This window comes from Salvelinus alpinus, chromosome 4 (assembly GCF_045679555.1).
Source record: "Salvelinus alpinus chromosome 4, SLU_Salpinus.1, whole genome shotgun sequence".
Classification (NCBI taxonomy): domain Eukaryota; kingdom Metazoa; phylum Chordata; class Actinopteri; order Salmoniformes; family Salmonidae; genus Salvelinus; species Salvelinus alpinus.
The window spans coordinates 36539109-36556081 of record NC_092089.1 but is presented as its reverse complement, the minus strand read 5'-3'; the positions used below and the strand labels follow the sequence as shown (position 1 = coordinate 36556081).

Genomic DNA, 16973 nt, shown 5'->3' with positions numbered 1-16973 from the left:
ACACAGAAAAGGTACTTCTGCATTCTTATTTTTTCAGTTCAAACTCATACATTGTATTCTGTGTTTGACGAATGAGAGCTGTTCCAATTGCCTTGGTTTAGGATTTCATCTCTACGGCGTCTGTTTTAACACATTTCCTCTCTTTTCTTCCATAGTCACCTGTGATGGAGCTCAAACTGCTGTTTCATGTTTTGCTGTTATATGGTACCTCCTTAATTTCCTGATAATATTACAGCAGTCATGTTTGTGCAAGCTGTCCAGGTACACTAGGAAGGAAATGTTTGACCCAAGTTTAACAATTTAAAGGCAGTGCTACCAAATACTAATTGAGTGTATGTAAACTTCTGACCCACTGGGAATGTGATGAAAGAAATCAAATCTGAAATAAATCATTCTCTCTACTATTTTTTGACATTTCACATTCTTAAAATAAAGTGGTGATCCTAACTGACCTAAGACAGGGAATTTATATGAGGATTAAATGTCAGGAATTGTGAAAAGCTGAGTAAATGTATTTGGCTAAGGTGTATGTAAACTTCCGACTTCAACTGTATTTTTTTTTTAATGGCTATATATAATATAAATCGAGGTGAGGGCGATGGAAATGCATTTGGCAGTTGATCTGCTTCTGTTCTGTGGGTGGCACTGTGTGATCTTTTCGAAGGATGGGTCCCGGTCTCTTCGGGGCCATGGGATCCGGGAGGTCGGGTGTGGTCTGCCGGGCATTGGGATAACAACCCAACTCGAGATGAGGAGGGATTTTAGCGGGTGGAATAGTGTGGATCAATTGGAGGTTTACTTAGTAGCAATGCAAATATCACGGTACAGCTATATAGACACTCAATCATCATGTTAATTTTTAATGGTACGTTTACAAACATATATTTTGATAAATAGAAGTGAAATTTGAGTCTCATTATGGTAAGTGGTGAAATAAGTATAGCCAGTTATAATTGTAATGGCTTAGCAGATAATAAGAAAAGACTGTCAGTATTTACCTGGCTAAAAGAGAATAAATATAATATCTATTGTTTACAGGAAACATTCAACAATTTTAGATGAAATTTGTGAAAAAAGGACTGGAGGGGCGATATATATTTCTCCCATTGGCAAAGAAATTCAAAAGGGGAGATGATATTAATTAACAGTAATTTTGATCCAAATGTGCAAATTGTCCAAACAGATCATCAAGGTAGACGGATTTGTCACGTTCTGACCTTAGTTCCTTTTTATGTCTTTATTTTGGTTTGGTCAGGGCGTGAGTTGGGGTGGGCATTCTATGTTGTTTTTCTATGTTTTCCATTTCTATGTGTTTGGCCTGGTATGGTTCCCAATCAGAGGCAGCTGTCTATCGTTGTCTCTGATTGAGAACCATACTTAGGTAGCCTTTTCCCACCTGTGTGGTGTGGGTAGTTAATTTCTGTTTAGTGTGTGTTGCACCTGACGGAGCTGTTTCAGTTGTCTCTTTGTTTTGTTTTTTTCATTTTAGTGTTCAGTTTCGAATAAACATGACGAACACTTACCACGCTGCGTTTTGGTCTTCACCTTCTTCCACTAACGACCGTGACAGCATTATTTTAAATATGTTATTGGACCATAAGCAGATATGGCTTATTAACCTATACGGTCCAAATAATGATGATCCAAGCTTCTTTGAAAATATATATAAGAATTGATCAACTCTACAAGCAACACTAGACTCTATTATTATGGTTGGGGATTTTAATACGGTTTTAAATACCTCTATGGACCGTAAAGGAAAGCACACTACAAACTATCACCCTCGGGCACTTAAGGAAATCATGAATGTCATAGATATATTGGAATTAGTGGATATATGGAGACTTAAATACCCTGACCTAGTGAGATATACATGGCAGAGGCTTAATCGAGGCAGTCATCTTGATTACTTTCTTATTGTAACGTCCTGACCAGAGTTCTTATGTGTTTTGCTTGTTTAGTGTTGGTCAGGACGTGAGCTGGGTGGGAATTCTATGTTGTGTGTCTAGTTTGTCTGTTTCTGTGTCCAGCCTAATATGGTTCTCAATCAGAGGCAGCTGTCAATCGTTGTCCCTGATTGAGAATCATATATAGGAGGCTTGTTTTGTGTTGGGATTTTGTGGGTGATTGTTTCCTGTCTCTGTGTTTTGTCTGCACCAGATAGGGCTGTCTCGGTTTTCACATTTGTTATTTTGTTACTTGTAGTAGTGTTACCGTTTATTAGTCTATTAAACATGTTGAACACTAGCCGCACACTGCATTTTGGTCCTCTCCTTCATCCCAGGAAGAAAACCGTGACACTTATGTCATTCTCTCTGGCACCAACAGTTTAAAAAAAAGTGTTGCTAGGGGACAGAATGTGGTCGCATCATCACATAATTGGCATGTATATTACTCTTACAGAATTTCTACATGGGCGAGGATATTGGAAATTTAATCAAAGCCCACTGGGTGATAACTTGTTTATAACTAGGACAGAAGAATTTATAACTGACTTTTTCCCGACATAACATAGGTACAACAGATCCCCTTATTTTATGGGACACTTTTAAGTGTGCCTTTAGAGTCCATGCAATTCAGTTCACATCAAAAAAACAAAAGCAGTTTAGATCAAAAGAGTCCGTATTAACAAAGGATATTGAAGGACTAACAGTACAGTTAGATAGCAATAAAAAACTGTACCCTAGAAGCACAGAATAAGTTAGAGGAAAAACAAAAAGAAATGGGGGAACTTATTCAAGAAAGATCCAGTGTAATATATTGTAAAAATAAAGCGAACTGGATGAAATATGGGGAAAAATGCAACAAATTATTTTTCAATCTTCAACATAGAAATGCTACCATGTTTTTATTTATTGAAACTTGTTACAAATGATGGAGTCACGCATGATTCACCGAATTATATTTGGAAAGAAGAAGTAAAGTACTTTAAGAATAAGTTTTCGTTTCAGTTTCCTCCATTTCCACTAACCGAAACTAATTGTATTGATTGTTTTCCTGTTAATAATGTAAAATTAACATCTGTACAGAAAGACCCATGTGAAGGCCAAATTACAGAGGAGGAACTACTTGATGCAATTAAAGCCTTTACGTCTGGGAAAACTCCAGGGCTGGATGGCATACCAGTGGAAGTATACAAAACGTTTTTTGATATACTCAGAGGACCATTATTAGCATGTTTTAACCACTCCTATATGAATGGTAGATTATCAGACACGCACTAAGAAGGTCTGATTTCATTATTACTGAAACAGGATCCAAGTGGTGTATATTTATAGATCCAGTCCATTTAAAGAATTGGAGGCCTCTTACACTTCAGTGTTGTGATGCAAAAACTCAGGCTAAATGCTTGGCGCATAGAATTAAAAAGGTATTGTCAGATATTATACATCCAATCAGACAGGTTTTTTACATGGACGATACATTGGAGATAATATGACAAGTACTGGAAATAATAGAATACTATGAAATATCATAAACCAGGCCTGGTTTTCATCACTGATTTTGAAAAGGCTTCTGATAAAGTACAACTGGAGTTTATATATAAATGCCTAGAATATTTCAATTTTGGAGAATCTCTTATAAAATTTATTAAAGTTATGTATAGTAACCCTAGGTGTAAAATAGTAAATAATGGCAACATCTCAGAAAGTTTTAAACTGTCAAGAGGAGTAAAACAAGGTTGTCCACTATTGGCATATCTATTTATAAATGCCATCGAAATGTTAGCCGTTAAAATTAGATCCAACAATAATATTAAGGGATTAGGAATCCATGGCTTAAAAACAAAGGTGTCATTGTACGCTGATGATTCATGTTTTCTTTTAAAACCACAATTAGAATCCCTCCACAGCCTCAGAGGATCTAGATACTTTTTCTAACCTCTCTGGATTAAAACCAAATTATGATAAGTGTACAATATTACGTATTGGATCAGTAAAACATACAACTTTTACATTACCGTGTAGTTTATCAATAAAATGGTCTGATGGGAATGTGGATATACTCGGTATACATATCCTGAAATAAATAAATGATCTCACTCCAAAAAATTTGAATAGAAAGTTAGCATAAGATCTTTCTACCATGGAAAGGAAAAATCACCCTGATTAACTCTTTAGTCATATCAGAGTTTACCTATTTGCGTATGGTTTTGCCTACAACTAGTGACCTGCTTTGTAAATTATATGAACAAAAAATATTCTATTTTATTTGGAATTGCAAGCCGGACAATATTAAAAGGGCCTATTTATATAACAAATACGAATTCGGAGGGTAGAAATGAATAAATATAAAAACATTAGACCTCTCACTAAAGGAATTGGTAATATAAAAGTTATAGTTAAATCTAAAATGGTTCTTTAGTAAATTACTAAGAATGTCTCACCGCATGTTCAAGAATGGCCTTTTTCCCTTTATTCAGATTACAACTGCTTACTTTTGGTTATTTGAAAATGAAATAATCTCCAAAATATAGGTATTTTTTTTAAACAAGCCTTAGAAAGTTGGTTGCAATTTCAGTTTAATCCACCTGAAAAGACAGAACAAATTATACAACAATATTGTGGTTAAACTCAGGTCTTGGCTTGGTCTTCATCGACCTGGCCAAGGCTTTCGACTCAGTCAATCATCGTATTCTTATCGGCAATCTCAACAGCCTTGTTTTCTCAAATGACTGCCTCGCCTGGTTCACCAACTAATTCTCAGATAGAGTTCAGTGTGTCAAATCGGAGGGCCTGTTGTCCGGACCTCTGGCAGTCTCTATGGGGGTACCACAGGGTTCAATTCTCGGGCCGACCCTTTTCTCTGTATATATCAATGATGTCGCTCTTGCTACGGGTGATTCCTTGATCCACCTCTACGCAGATGACACCATTCTGTATACGTCTGGCCCTTCTTTGGACACTGTGTTAACAAACCTCCAAACGAGCTTCAATGCCATACAACACTCCTTCCGTGGCCTCCAACTGCTCTTAAACGCTACTAAAACTAAATGCATGCTCTTCAACCGATCGCTGCCCGCACCCGCCCGTCTGACTAGCATCACTACTCTGGACAGTTCTGACTTAGAATATGTGGACAACTACAAATACCTAGGTGTCTGGCTAGACTGTAAGCTCTCCTTCCAGACTCATATTAACAAGACATTTGTGGAGTGGTTGAAAAACGAGTTTTAATGACTCCAACCTAAGTGTATGTAAACTTCCGACTTCAACTGTATGTATATATACAGTGGGGAGAACAAGTATTTGATACACTGCCGATTTTGCAGGTTTTCCTACTTACAAAGCATGTAGAGGTCTGTAATTTTATCACACAAAAATCCAGAAAATCACATTGTATGATTTTTAAGTAATTAATTTGCATTTTATTGCATGACATAAGTATTTGATCACCTACCAACCAGTACGAATTCCGGCTCTCACAGACCTGTTAGTTTTTCTTTAAGAAGCCCTCCTGTTCTCCACTCATTACCTGTATTAACTGCACCTGTTTGAACTCGTTACCTGTATAAAAGACACCTGTCAACACACTCAATCAAACAGACACCAACCTCTCCACAATGGCCAATACCCAGAGAGCTGTGTAAGGACATCAGGGATGAAATTGTAGAACTGCACAAGGCTGGGATGGGCTACAGGACAATAGGCAAGCAGCTTGGTGAGAAGGCAACATCTGTTGGCGCAATTATTAGAAAATGGAAGAAGTTCAAGATGACGGTCAATCACCCTCGGTCTGGGGCTCCATGCAAGATCTCACCTCGTGGGGCATCAATGATCATGAGGAAGGTGAGGGATCAGCCCAGAACTACACGGCAGAACCTGGTCAATGACCTGAAGAGAGCTGGGACCACAGTCTCAAAGAAAACTATTAGTAACATACTACGCCGTCATGGATTAAAATCCTGCAGCGCACGCAAGGTCCCCCTGCTCAAGCCAGCACATGTCCAGGCCCGTCTGAAGTTTGCCAATTTTTATTTTTATTTTTATTTATTTTTTTCACCTTTATTTAACCAGGTAGGCAAATTGAGAACACGTTCTCATTTACAATTGCGACCTGGCCAAGATAAAGCAAAGCAGTTCGACACATACAACAACACATAGTTACACATGGAGTAAAACAAACATACAGTCAATAATACAGTGAAAAATAAGTCTATATACAATATGAGCAAGTGAGGTGAGATAAGGGAGGTGAAGGCAAACAAAATATATAAATAAATAAAAATATAAAAAGGCCATGGTGGCGAAGTAAATACAATATAGCAAGTAAAAAAAAAAAAGTAGAGTAGAGATAGTAGAGATAGAAAAAGTAGAGATAGAAATAATGGGGTGCAAAGGAGCAAAATAAATAAATAAATACAGTAGGTAAAGAGGTAGTTGTTTGGGCTAAATTATAGATGGGCTATGTACAGGTGCAGTAATCTATGAGCTGCTCTGACAGCTGGTGCTTAAAGCTAGTGAGGGAGATAAGTGTTTCCAGTTTCAGAGATTTTTGTAGTTCGTTCCAGTCATTGGCAGCAGAGAACTGGAAGGAGAGGCGGCCATAGGAAGAATTGGTTTTGGGGGTGACCAGAGAGATATACCTGCTGGAGCGCGTGCTACAGGTAGGTGCTGCTATGGTGACCAGCGAGCTGAGATAAGGGGGGACTTTACCTAGCAGGGTCTTGTGGATGACCTGGAGCCAGTGGGTTTGGCGACGAGTATGAAGCGAGGGCCAGCCAACGAGAGTGTACAGGTCGCAGTGGTGGGTAGTATATGGGGCTTTGGTGACAAAACGGATGGCACTGTGATAGACTGCATCCAATTTATTGAGTAGGGTTTTGGAGGCTATTTTGTAAATGACATCACCGAAGTCGAGGATCGGTAGGATGGTCAGTTTTACAAGGGTATGTTTGGCAGCATGAGTAAAGGATGCTTTGTTGCGGAATAGGAAGCCAATTCTAGATTTAACTTTGGATTGGAGATGTTTGATGTGAGTCTGGAAGGAGAGTTTACAGTCTAACCAGACACCTAGGTATTTGTAGTTGTCCACATATTCTAAGTCAGAGCCGTCCAGAGTAGTGATGTTGGACAGGCGGGCAGGTGCAGGCAGCGATCGGTTGAAGAGCATGCATTTAGTTTTACTTGTATTTAAGAGCAAATGGAGGCCACGGAAGGAGAGTTGTATGGCATTGAAGCTCGCCTGGAGGGTTGTTAACACAGTGTCAAAAGAAGGGCCAGAAGTATACAGAATAGTGTCGTCTGCGTAGAGATGGATCAGAGAATCACCAGCAGCAAGAGCGACATCATTGATGTATACAGAGAAGAGAGTCGGTCCAAGAATTGAACCCTGTGGCACCCCCATAGAGACTGCCAGAGGCCCGGACAACAGACCCTCCGATTTGACACACTGAACTCGATCAGAGAAGTAGTTGGTGAACCTGGCGAGGCAATCATTAGAGAAACCAAGGCTGTCGAGTCTGCCGATGAGGATGTGGTGATTGACAGATGACCATCTGGATGATCCAGAGGAGGAATGGGAGAAGGTCATGTGGTCTGATGAGACAAAAATAGAGCTTTTTGGTCTAAACTCCACTCGCCGTGTTTGGAGGAAGAAGAAGGATGAGTACAACCCCAAGAACACCATCCCAACCGTGAAGCATGGAGGTGGAAACATCATTCTTTGGGGATGCTTTTCTGCAAAGGGGACAGGACGACTGCACCGTATTGAGGGGAGGATGGATGGGGCCATGTATCGCGAGATCTTGGCCAACAACCTCCTTCCCTCAGTAAGAGCATTGAAGATGGGTCGTGGGTGGGTCTTCCAGCTTAACAACGACCCGAAACACACAGCCAGGGCAACTAAGGAGTGGCTCTGTAAGAAGCATCTCAAGGTCCTGGAGTGGCCTAGCCAGTCTCCAGACCTTAACCCAATAGACAATCTCTGGAGGGAGCTGAAAGTCCATATTGCCCAGCGACAGCCCCGCTGTCCCGCACGCACAGTGAGGCGAAGACTTTTGGAGGATGGCCTGGTGTCAAGAAGAGCAGCAAAGAAGCCACTTCTCTCCAGGAAAAACATCAGGGACAGACTGATATTCTGCAAAAGGTACAGGGATCGGACTGCTGAGGACTGGGGTAAAGTCATTTTCTCTGACGAATCCCCTTTCCGATTGTTTGGGGCATCCGGAAAAAAGCTTGTCTGGAGAAGACAGGTGAGCGCTACCATCAGTCCTGTGTCATGCCAACAGTAAAGCATCCTGAGACCATTCATGTGTGGGGTTGCTTCTCAGCCAAGGGAGTGGGCTCACTCACAATTTTGCCTAAGAACACAGCCATGAATAAAGAATGGTAACAACACATCCTCCGAGAGCAACTTCTCCCAACCATCCAGGAACAGTTTGGTGACGAACAATGCCTTTTTCCAGCATGAGGGAGCACCTTGCCATAAGGCAAAAGTGATAACTAAGTGGCCCGGGGAACAAAACATCAATATTTTGGGTCCATGGCCAGGAAACTCCCCAGACCTTAATTCCATTGAGAACTTGTGGTCAATCTTCAAGAGGCGAGTGGACAAACAAAAACCCACAAATTCTGACAAACTCCAAGCATTGATTATGCAAGAATGGGCTGCCATCAGTCAGTATGTGGCCCAGAAATTAATTGACAGCATGCCAGGGCAGATTGTAGAGGTCTTGAAAAGAAGGGTCAACACTGCAAATATTGACTCTTTTCATCAACTTCATGTAATTGTCAATAAAAGCCTTTGACACTTATGAAATGCTTGTAATTATACTTCAGTATTCCATAGTAACATCTGACAAAAATATCTAAAGACACTGAAGCAGCAAACTTTGTGGAAATTAATATTTGTGTCATTCTCAAAATCTTGGGCCATGATTGTACACACACACACACACACACACACACACACACACACACACACACACACACACACACACACACACACACACACACACACACACACACACACACACACACACACACACACACACACACACACTCATTTCCCCCACAACAACCGTAGACTCAGGTTCTCAACAGTTGCACCAACCCAGAGTCCAACTCAAGAAAGGTCTTGATTTCCGAATGCATATACAGTTGCTCAGTGGTGGGCCGTCAGGGCCTGCAAGGCCTTCTCTGCTGGCCTAAACATCATCAGAATATAATTTTTTTTTAAATATATTTTCCCACAAATATGTATTAAATTATTCCCCAGAGTAAGAGTTATACTCTTCATTTCATAGCTTTCCTCTTGGTTGCACTGCTTCCAGCCCCAGGTTGAGATTTGGAGGGCTGGTCTTTATGTTAGATCTTTTATCCAATCATATTCAGCCATCATGTGTTGCCAGGGGTCTAAAATCTGCTCTCAGGCCTTCAGAATCAACAGTGCGGGCGCTTGTAGCTTAAAGTGAATGGAAATTAAAATTTTGTGTCAACCAATCAGCTTTAGAGTTGGCTATTGTACGCCTGCTGGCTGGCTCCAGTGTTACACAGGAGCCAGCTAGCAGGCCTAGGGCGTCCACGTCTTTTGATTGGATTACCAATATTGAGAGGCAGGTCCTATGGGCAGGTCTATGCAGATCTAGGAAACTCTACTAAGCTGTTTTTTGAACCCACAATGGCGGAAGGAGGAGAAGATATCGATTTCGTCGAGGATATAATTATAACGCCATTCTCAAGACGAACTTTTCAAGAAAAGTTAGACATTGTAAGGAGAGGTCGCCCGACGCCACAAAGCCTGTCACAGGCGGGAAAGGGGTTCGTTCGCTCGCCACTTTCAAAGTTTCAACTACGAGCGCTGTCAATGGCTCAAAGGCTCCGAGAAGCACTGCAAACTGTACTGCTGGGAATGCCTATTATTTGCAAGTGATCGATTTGGTGTTTGGAGCCACACTGGCTTTGCAAACTTGAGTTGTCTGTTAAACACTGTTTACCCAAAAATTTCAATTTGTCAATTTCAAGGTGACGCAACGCCTGGTTATACTGCGTTTCTGTCTAAATGTATAGTGTCTAGAGCCATGGCATAATTGATGATAATAAGAGGTGGATTAATTCGGGTGGGACTGTGTAGTACCTCACTGAAGGCCTAGGCCCCAGGCCCACGGCACGCCACTGCAGTTGCTACTGTATGAGAAGGCATGCAAAACTGAGCAAAAAAAAGGGCCGAAATGTGGAGATTTGATTAACCATTGTTACGTCCTAGATGATGGAGGTCAGATATACCCCCTTTCCCTGAAACACCCAAAACATGGTCCCCCGTAGTGACCATATTCCCAAGCATCTCCGTGCAGTCAGACCTTTGATTTTGTGCCACCATGGCCACAATAATATGATCCCCCTCTGAATGTCTGAGTGTGACCCCCTCCCAAAGGTTACTACAGCCAGTGTGGGGGGAGGGGGCACCCCACCGGCTAGGTATAAGGTTGTCAAGGTTCTCATTAGCAGCTTTGAGAATTTCCTTGTGATTATGCTCTCCCATCAGGGGGCTTTGGATTTGCAGGACCAACCCTGCCAGGCAGGCTCAGAATCTTGAGGGGGCGGTGCTGCTTTAGTAGGTCTCTGACCGCATTAATCTTTCTGATTTGGCTGCGCATAGTCTACTTACAGTAGGCCCATAAAACAGATAGGGACTTCTCCTTAGTATCTGGGTCGTTCAGGTGGGCGTCTAGGGTATAGGGCTGTGGACCCTTCCATCAATATAAGACCATAAATAAATTAGATGTATAATTAATTTTAAAAATGTAGTTCCACCATGATAGGACAATAAATAAATAAATTAGATGTATAATTCATTATAAAATGTATATCCCTCATCTGCACAACATTGAAAGCTTTCTCACAACCCCTACTCACAGACATACATTGGTTCTGGGATATGCAACCATTTCCTTTCTCACTCAATGCCACTTTCCCAAAAACCAAAAAACACACACCACACCATCCACACATACTGTGCCTTCTGTTTACTGTGTTTTTATCTCCACCATGTTGAAGTCGTGCTTTTGTGTTCCAATTAGTTATATTTGAAGATAGATAGAAAATATGTATATCAATATACCGTTTATCGACCAAGAGAGCTACGCGTTTCCCTTTCAATCTATTTTTCTTGAAAATTGGATACAGAACTTTGCGCCGTTCTGCAATTTCCTTCGGCAACTGGTCATTCATGCATATTTTCGTGCCGGAAAGTATTTTACCCAGGCTTTTAACCATTATTTTATCTTTAAAGAAAGCAAATTTGGCAACGATTAGGCGTTCATACCTCTGCCCTCTCTGTCTGAAGCGATGTACACGTTCGATTTGGATTTTGTAGATAGCTTTGCGTGGGATCTGAAGCGCTGTAAGGAGGAATTCTCTAACTACACATTCAGGAACTTCTCCTTCTTTCTCTTGGATACCTGTAAGTACCAGATTCTCTCATGGATCTAGTCTGTATGTCAAGTAAGGCTTCTCTCAGAACAATGTTCTCCTTTTTAAGTTCATTAACTTCGGTTTCAATCTATTGACTGGCCCTTTTAGCTTGCTTGTGTCTTTCTCCAATGTCACAGCTTTTTCGTCACTCATCTCGAGGTTTGCCTTCAACTCTTTTATATCCTTACTGACTAGTGTTAAGTATGCCCAGTTTGTCATTTATTGATTTTAACAGATTGGTTTCGACCTTTACCATTCCCGGTGGTGAAAAGATTAAATCGTCTGTGTATGTATGTAGCGGTCTTTATATGTACCACAGAAGAACCAAGAAATGAAGAGCGACACCACGGCTGTCTTTTTGGATTTTACGTCGATCTGCAATAGTATTGTGAAAAGACAGGACAGGAACACATCAGTCTCCAATGCACCATCTGACAAGTTTTTCTTTCTCTCTCACACGGAACCCAAACCGGCTGCGCGCGTGCGCCATCGTGCATAAATGTATTTTGTCTCCCCCCACAAACGCAATCACGACATGCAGGTTAAAATATCAAAACAAAACTCTGAACCAATGATATTAATTTGGGGACAGTTCGAAAAGCATGAAACATTTATGGCAATTTAGCTAGCTAGCTTGCACTTGCTAGCTAATTTGTCCTATTTAGCTAGCTTGCTGTTGCTAGCTAATTTGTCCTGGGATATAAACATTGAGATGTTATTTTATCTGAAATGCACAAGGTCCTCTACTCCACCAATTAATCCACACATAAAACGGTCAACCGAATCGTTTCTAGTCATCTCTCCTCCTTCCAGGCTTTTTCTTCTCTTGACTTTATATTGCGATTGGCAACTTTCATAAATTAGGTGCATTACCGCCACTGGCCTCGTTCGTCTTTCAGTCACCCACGTGGGTATAACCAATGAGGAGATGGCACGTGGGTACCTGCTTCTATAAACCAAATAGGAGATGGGAGAGGCAGGACTTGCAGCGCGATCTGCGTCAGAAATAGAACTGACTTGTGGCAACGCAGACGCTCGCAACGAGCGAGCGAGCAGCGTGGGTGCAATAATTGAATAATATAGATTTCTAAATGTATTTTGCAACCTATCAGTGTTTTCAGCCTGTCAGTGTAAGCCTGTCAGTGTCAGCCTGTCAGTGTTTTCTCAGACTCACACAATCACATTCATACATAAAGCCATAATGTATAGTATAAAATAATAACCAGTACTTAATACAAACAATGTATGATCTTAATTCTTAGACAATAAAACCATACCTGCAATAGTATTGTGAAAAGACAGGACAGGAACACATCAGTCTCCAATGCACCATCTGACAAGTTGTTCTATACAGGAGCATGAAGAAAGGTAAAACACATATCCTGTCTCACATCCCCAATACATTGCTAGGTGCTTTCAGTGTTGACAGTATTAAAATACAACAACTCATGTACAAAAACACTGTAATACAAACAAGCTACAACGTGAAATCGCCTTTATTCCATTCAGACCTTAGAGGGCTAAAACTACATCTCTCATAATGCAACGCTAGCATCAGTCGGCAGTTCAGCTAACCGTTTGCATCACAGAAAGGCATGCTAGCTAGCAACAGCAATACTTTTTAGATCTCTGTAAACTATATTAATAACAACAATAAAACTCTGAAAGTTAAATGTTTCCATAGTCTCAAACTCCCTTATAACAATATCTACAGCATTAACCTTGGGGTGTTTTATTTCACGTTATGGACTTCCACAAAGGAGTAATCTGCAACACATACCTTTATCTCTCAGTGTTTTCTCAGACTGAGGAGAACGGGGGCCACGGGTAGTACCAGGGTGTTAGTAGGTGACGTAAGCACCCAGATGAAATAAAATACATTTAATAAAATAAAACCCAAAGATGTTAACATTATTCAGCTACTGTAGCTGCCTACTTAAAATCAACAGGCAGCACTAGTAGCACAACAATTAAAAATAGACACCAAAAGTTATGTTCCTGGCGATCATAGCGATCTGACTCCCCCCTTCTGTCTGAACTTGGAATATTCCTGTTCGCGGGCTTGGGCCACTGACCCAACTTGTTTGGGATAGGGGGCAGAATTTTCACTTTTGGATGAATAGCGTGCCCAGAGTGAACTGCCTCCTACTCAGTCCCAGATGCTAATACTGTATATGCATATTGTTATTAGTATTGGATAGAAAACACTCTGACGTTTCTAAAACTGTTTGAATGATGTCTGTGAGTATAACAGAACTCATATGGCAGGCAAAAACCTGAGAAAAAATCCAAACAGGAAGTGGGAAATCTGAGTTTGTAGTTTTTGAACTCACCCCTATCGAATACACAGTGGGATATGGGTTATTTTTCACTTCCTAAGGCTTCCACTAGATGTCAACCGTTCTCAACCGTTCATGACTGAGCCTCGTTCTCAGTCATGCGCTTTCACTTGAGAGGTAGCTCTCGTTCCAGTGCATTTCTACAGACAATGGAATTCTCCGGTTGGAACATTATTGAACTTTTATGATAAAAACATCCTAAAGATTGATTCTATACTTAGTTTGACAAGTTTCTTCGACTTGTAATATAACTTTTTGAACGTTTCGTCCGAATGGACCAGTCAAACCTCTGACCCACAGGAATTGTGATGCAGTGAGTTATAATCTGTATGTAAACAATTGTTGGAAAAATTACTTGTCGTGCACAAAGTAGATGTCCTAACCAACTTGCCAAAACTATAGTTTGTTAAAAAGAAATTTGTGGAGTGGTTGTAAAACGAGTTTTAATGACTCCAACCTAAGTGTATGTAAAATTCCAACTTCAACTGTAGATTTGTGTTTGCTATTTGCTGTTTTGTTCTGTTTTGATAACTTCACATTGTTTTCCTCATCAGTGGGAGTCGGAGTGACCAGCCAGTAACCAGTATGCAGTACATGGATACAGCCAACTGTGCTTCCTCAGATCCCTGACCATTAAGGTATTTTTCTACAGTCTGTTCTATCTGTGATCATAATGTATACATCCTGCTGAGTTGTTAAAGCCCATTAGCCTACATTCACTCTTGTAGTGTCTTATCAAATGAAGAGAATGCATCTGAGAGTGGCCCTAATTGTATCCACAGGAAAGAGCAGAAAGACACCAGCAGTGAAATCAACACAAACTACTACACCAACAATCACCTATATGGCAACATAGAGGTATGTACTGTAGACGTACTGCGAATATTTACAGTAGATCTGAGATCTGAGAAGAACTTAACCCTAAATACAAAGGATATGTGAAAAAAATAGAGGTGTTGTTGATGATATCTCTGATCTGGTTTCCTGTAGGCTGAAGAGGATGGCGACCCATTCGAGTGTGAGGGTGGAGATGATTCAGTCTATGGTAACGTGTGAACACAACAGGAAGCATTTGGAAGTCAGCTGGCCCAGAGGCCATGGTACTCAGTCTGTCAAAGATTCCAGTAAAATGTTAACATTTTAACCCAATGTAGCAGAACAGGTGACTGCTTTTATTTGTTAGCTTGATGTAGCTTTATGGTTCTAATGACAAAATAATATGGTACATTCTTATTTGGGCTGTGGCTTTGTGTTATAGCTTATACAAGGCTTATGTTTATTATCTGTGACTTGGATAATTCAATTTTTTTTTTTTACTAAATGTCATTTATACACAAAATACTAACCAGTATTTAACTATATCTTGTTTCACACTTCCCAGCTGTGTCTTGAGGGTAATCTGAGGATAGAATACGAGTCTGGGACTTTCAGTTTCTCCACTTGGGGTTGCTCTTTCATTTATTGAGATGTTCAACGTCTGTTTAGGGTTTGAGTTATTTCACACTACTGATTTTGTCAATATACTGTCGCTTTAGGTTTTTTGACCCTCTATAAGAACATACCAGTAACAGTTATGCAAATCAAAATTCTGATTATAATGAATTTGTATTAGATTAGGTTATGATTGATGATTGTAGCTCTGTATACATGATCAAATCTTAATAAATAAAACATGTATTTTTTAAACAAATCCTTCATGTGATTTGAAATGCATAGAAATTGATTCAGTCACGCCCTGACCTTAGTTATCTTTGTTTTCTTTATTATTTTGGTTAGGTCAGGGTGTGACGAGGGTGGTATGTGGGCTTTTGTCTTGTCTAGGGTTTTGGGTATGTCTAGGTGTGTGTGTGTGTAGTCTAGGCATTATGTAGGTCTATGGTGGCCTAGATTGGTTCCCAATCAGAGGCAGCTGTTTATCGTTGTCTCTGATTGGGGATCCTATTTAGGTTGCCATTTTCCCGTTTGGTTTGTGGGTGATTGTCTATGTGATGTTGCATGTCTGCAATCGTTATATTTAGCTTCACGTTCGTTTTTGTTATTTTGTATTAGTTTGGTTATTATTCTTCGTTATAATTAAAGAAGATGTATTCACATCACGCTGCACTTTGGTCTCCTCACTACGACGTTCGTGACACATGTTGTGTTAGTTAATCCAAGTTTATCATTTTAAAAAGTTAATTGATCTTTAGAAATCCCTTTTGCAATTATGTTAGCACAGCTGAAAACGGTTGTGCAGTTTAAAAAAGCAATAAAACTGGCCTTCTTTAGACTAGTTGAGTATCTGGAGCATCAGCATTTGTGGGTTTGATAACAGGCTCAAAATGTCCAGAAACAAAGTACTTTCTTCTGAAACTCATCAGTCTATTCTTGTTCTGAGAAATTAAGGCTATTCCATGCGAGAAATTGCCAAGAAACTGAAGATCTCGTACAACGCTGTGTACTGCTCCCTTCACAGAACAGAGCAAACTGTCTCTAACCAGAATAGAAAGAGGAGTGGGAGGCCCCGGTGCACAACTGAGTAAGAGGACAAGTACATTAGATTGTCTAGTTTGAGAAACAGACGCCTCACAAGTTCTCAACTGGCAGCTGTATTAAATAGTACCCGCAAAAACCCAGTCTCAATGTCAACAGTGAAGAGGCGACTCCGGGATGCTGGCCTTCTAGGCAGAGTTCCTGTCCATTGTCTGTGTTCTTTTGCCCATCTTGATCTTTTCTTTTTATTGGCCAGTCTGAGATATGTATTTTTCTTTGCAACTCTGCCTAGAAGGCCAGCATCCCGATGTAATCATTAGTCCAACATTTGCAAACGAGAGTTTCTATTGGACAAATTAAGGTATGTTTATCCCCGTTCCGTTTGCTTCCGTTTAAGACAAGCTTTTTAATACACTCCTGATCAAACGCAAACACAGTTCACTTTCATAGCAACAACATACAAACAGCTCATTGTATGTATAATTCCTTCTCGCATTTATCTACACGCTCTCCTCCTCTCACATCTTCCCTTCTCTTGTGGACTTCATTGCACAACACATCACCTATCTGTGACCAGGCAAAAAATTATTTCCAAGCCATACCTTCACATCATGACCGCTAACCACACACATCCTAAATCATTCTCACTTCATAGTTAACCTAGCTGCTAGAACTAAGGTGTTAGTAAACCTGTTACAATCATGCAGTACAGTGTACAGTCAGCAGCAAGCAGTTTATCAGTTACACA

The 16973-nt window shown here is 40.4% G+C and overlaps 1 long non-coding RNA gene across 3 annotated transcripts; it reads left to right on the top strand.

Moving 5' to 3' along the window:
- Positions 1-11015: 11015 nt before the first annotated feature.
- Positions 11016-15849, top strand: LOC139572413 (uncharacterized). Of its 3 annotated transcripts, none has more exons than XR_011674404.1 (4): positions 11016-11403; positions 14308-14391; positions 14536-14611; positions 14744-15849. It is a non-coding gene; the product is annotated as an uncharacterized lncRNA (long non-coding RNA). The 3 variants fall into 3 exon arrangements; XR_011674405.1 differs by lacking the exon at positions 11016-11403 and adding an exon at positions 13892-14066; XR_011674406.1 differs by lacking the exon at positions 11016-11403 and adding an exon at positions 13892-14080.
- The last annotated feature ends 1124 nt before the right edge of the window (positions 15850-16973 follow it).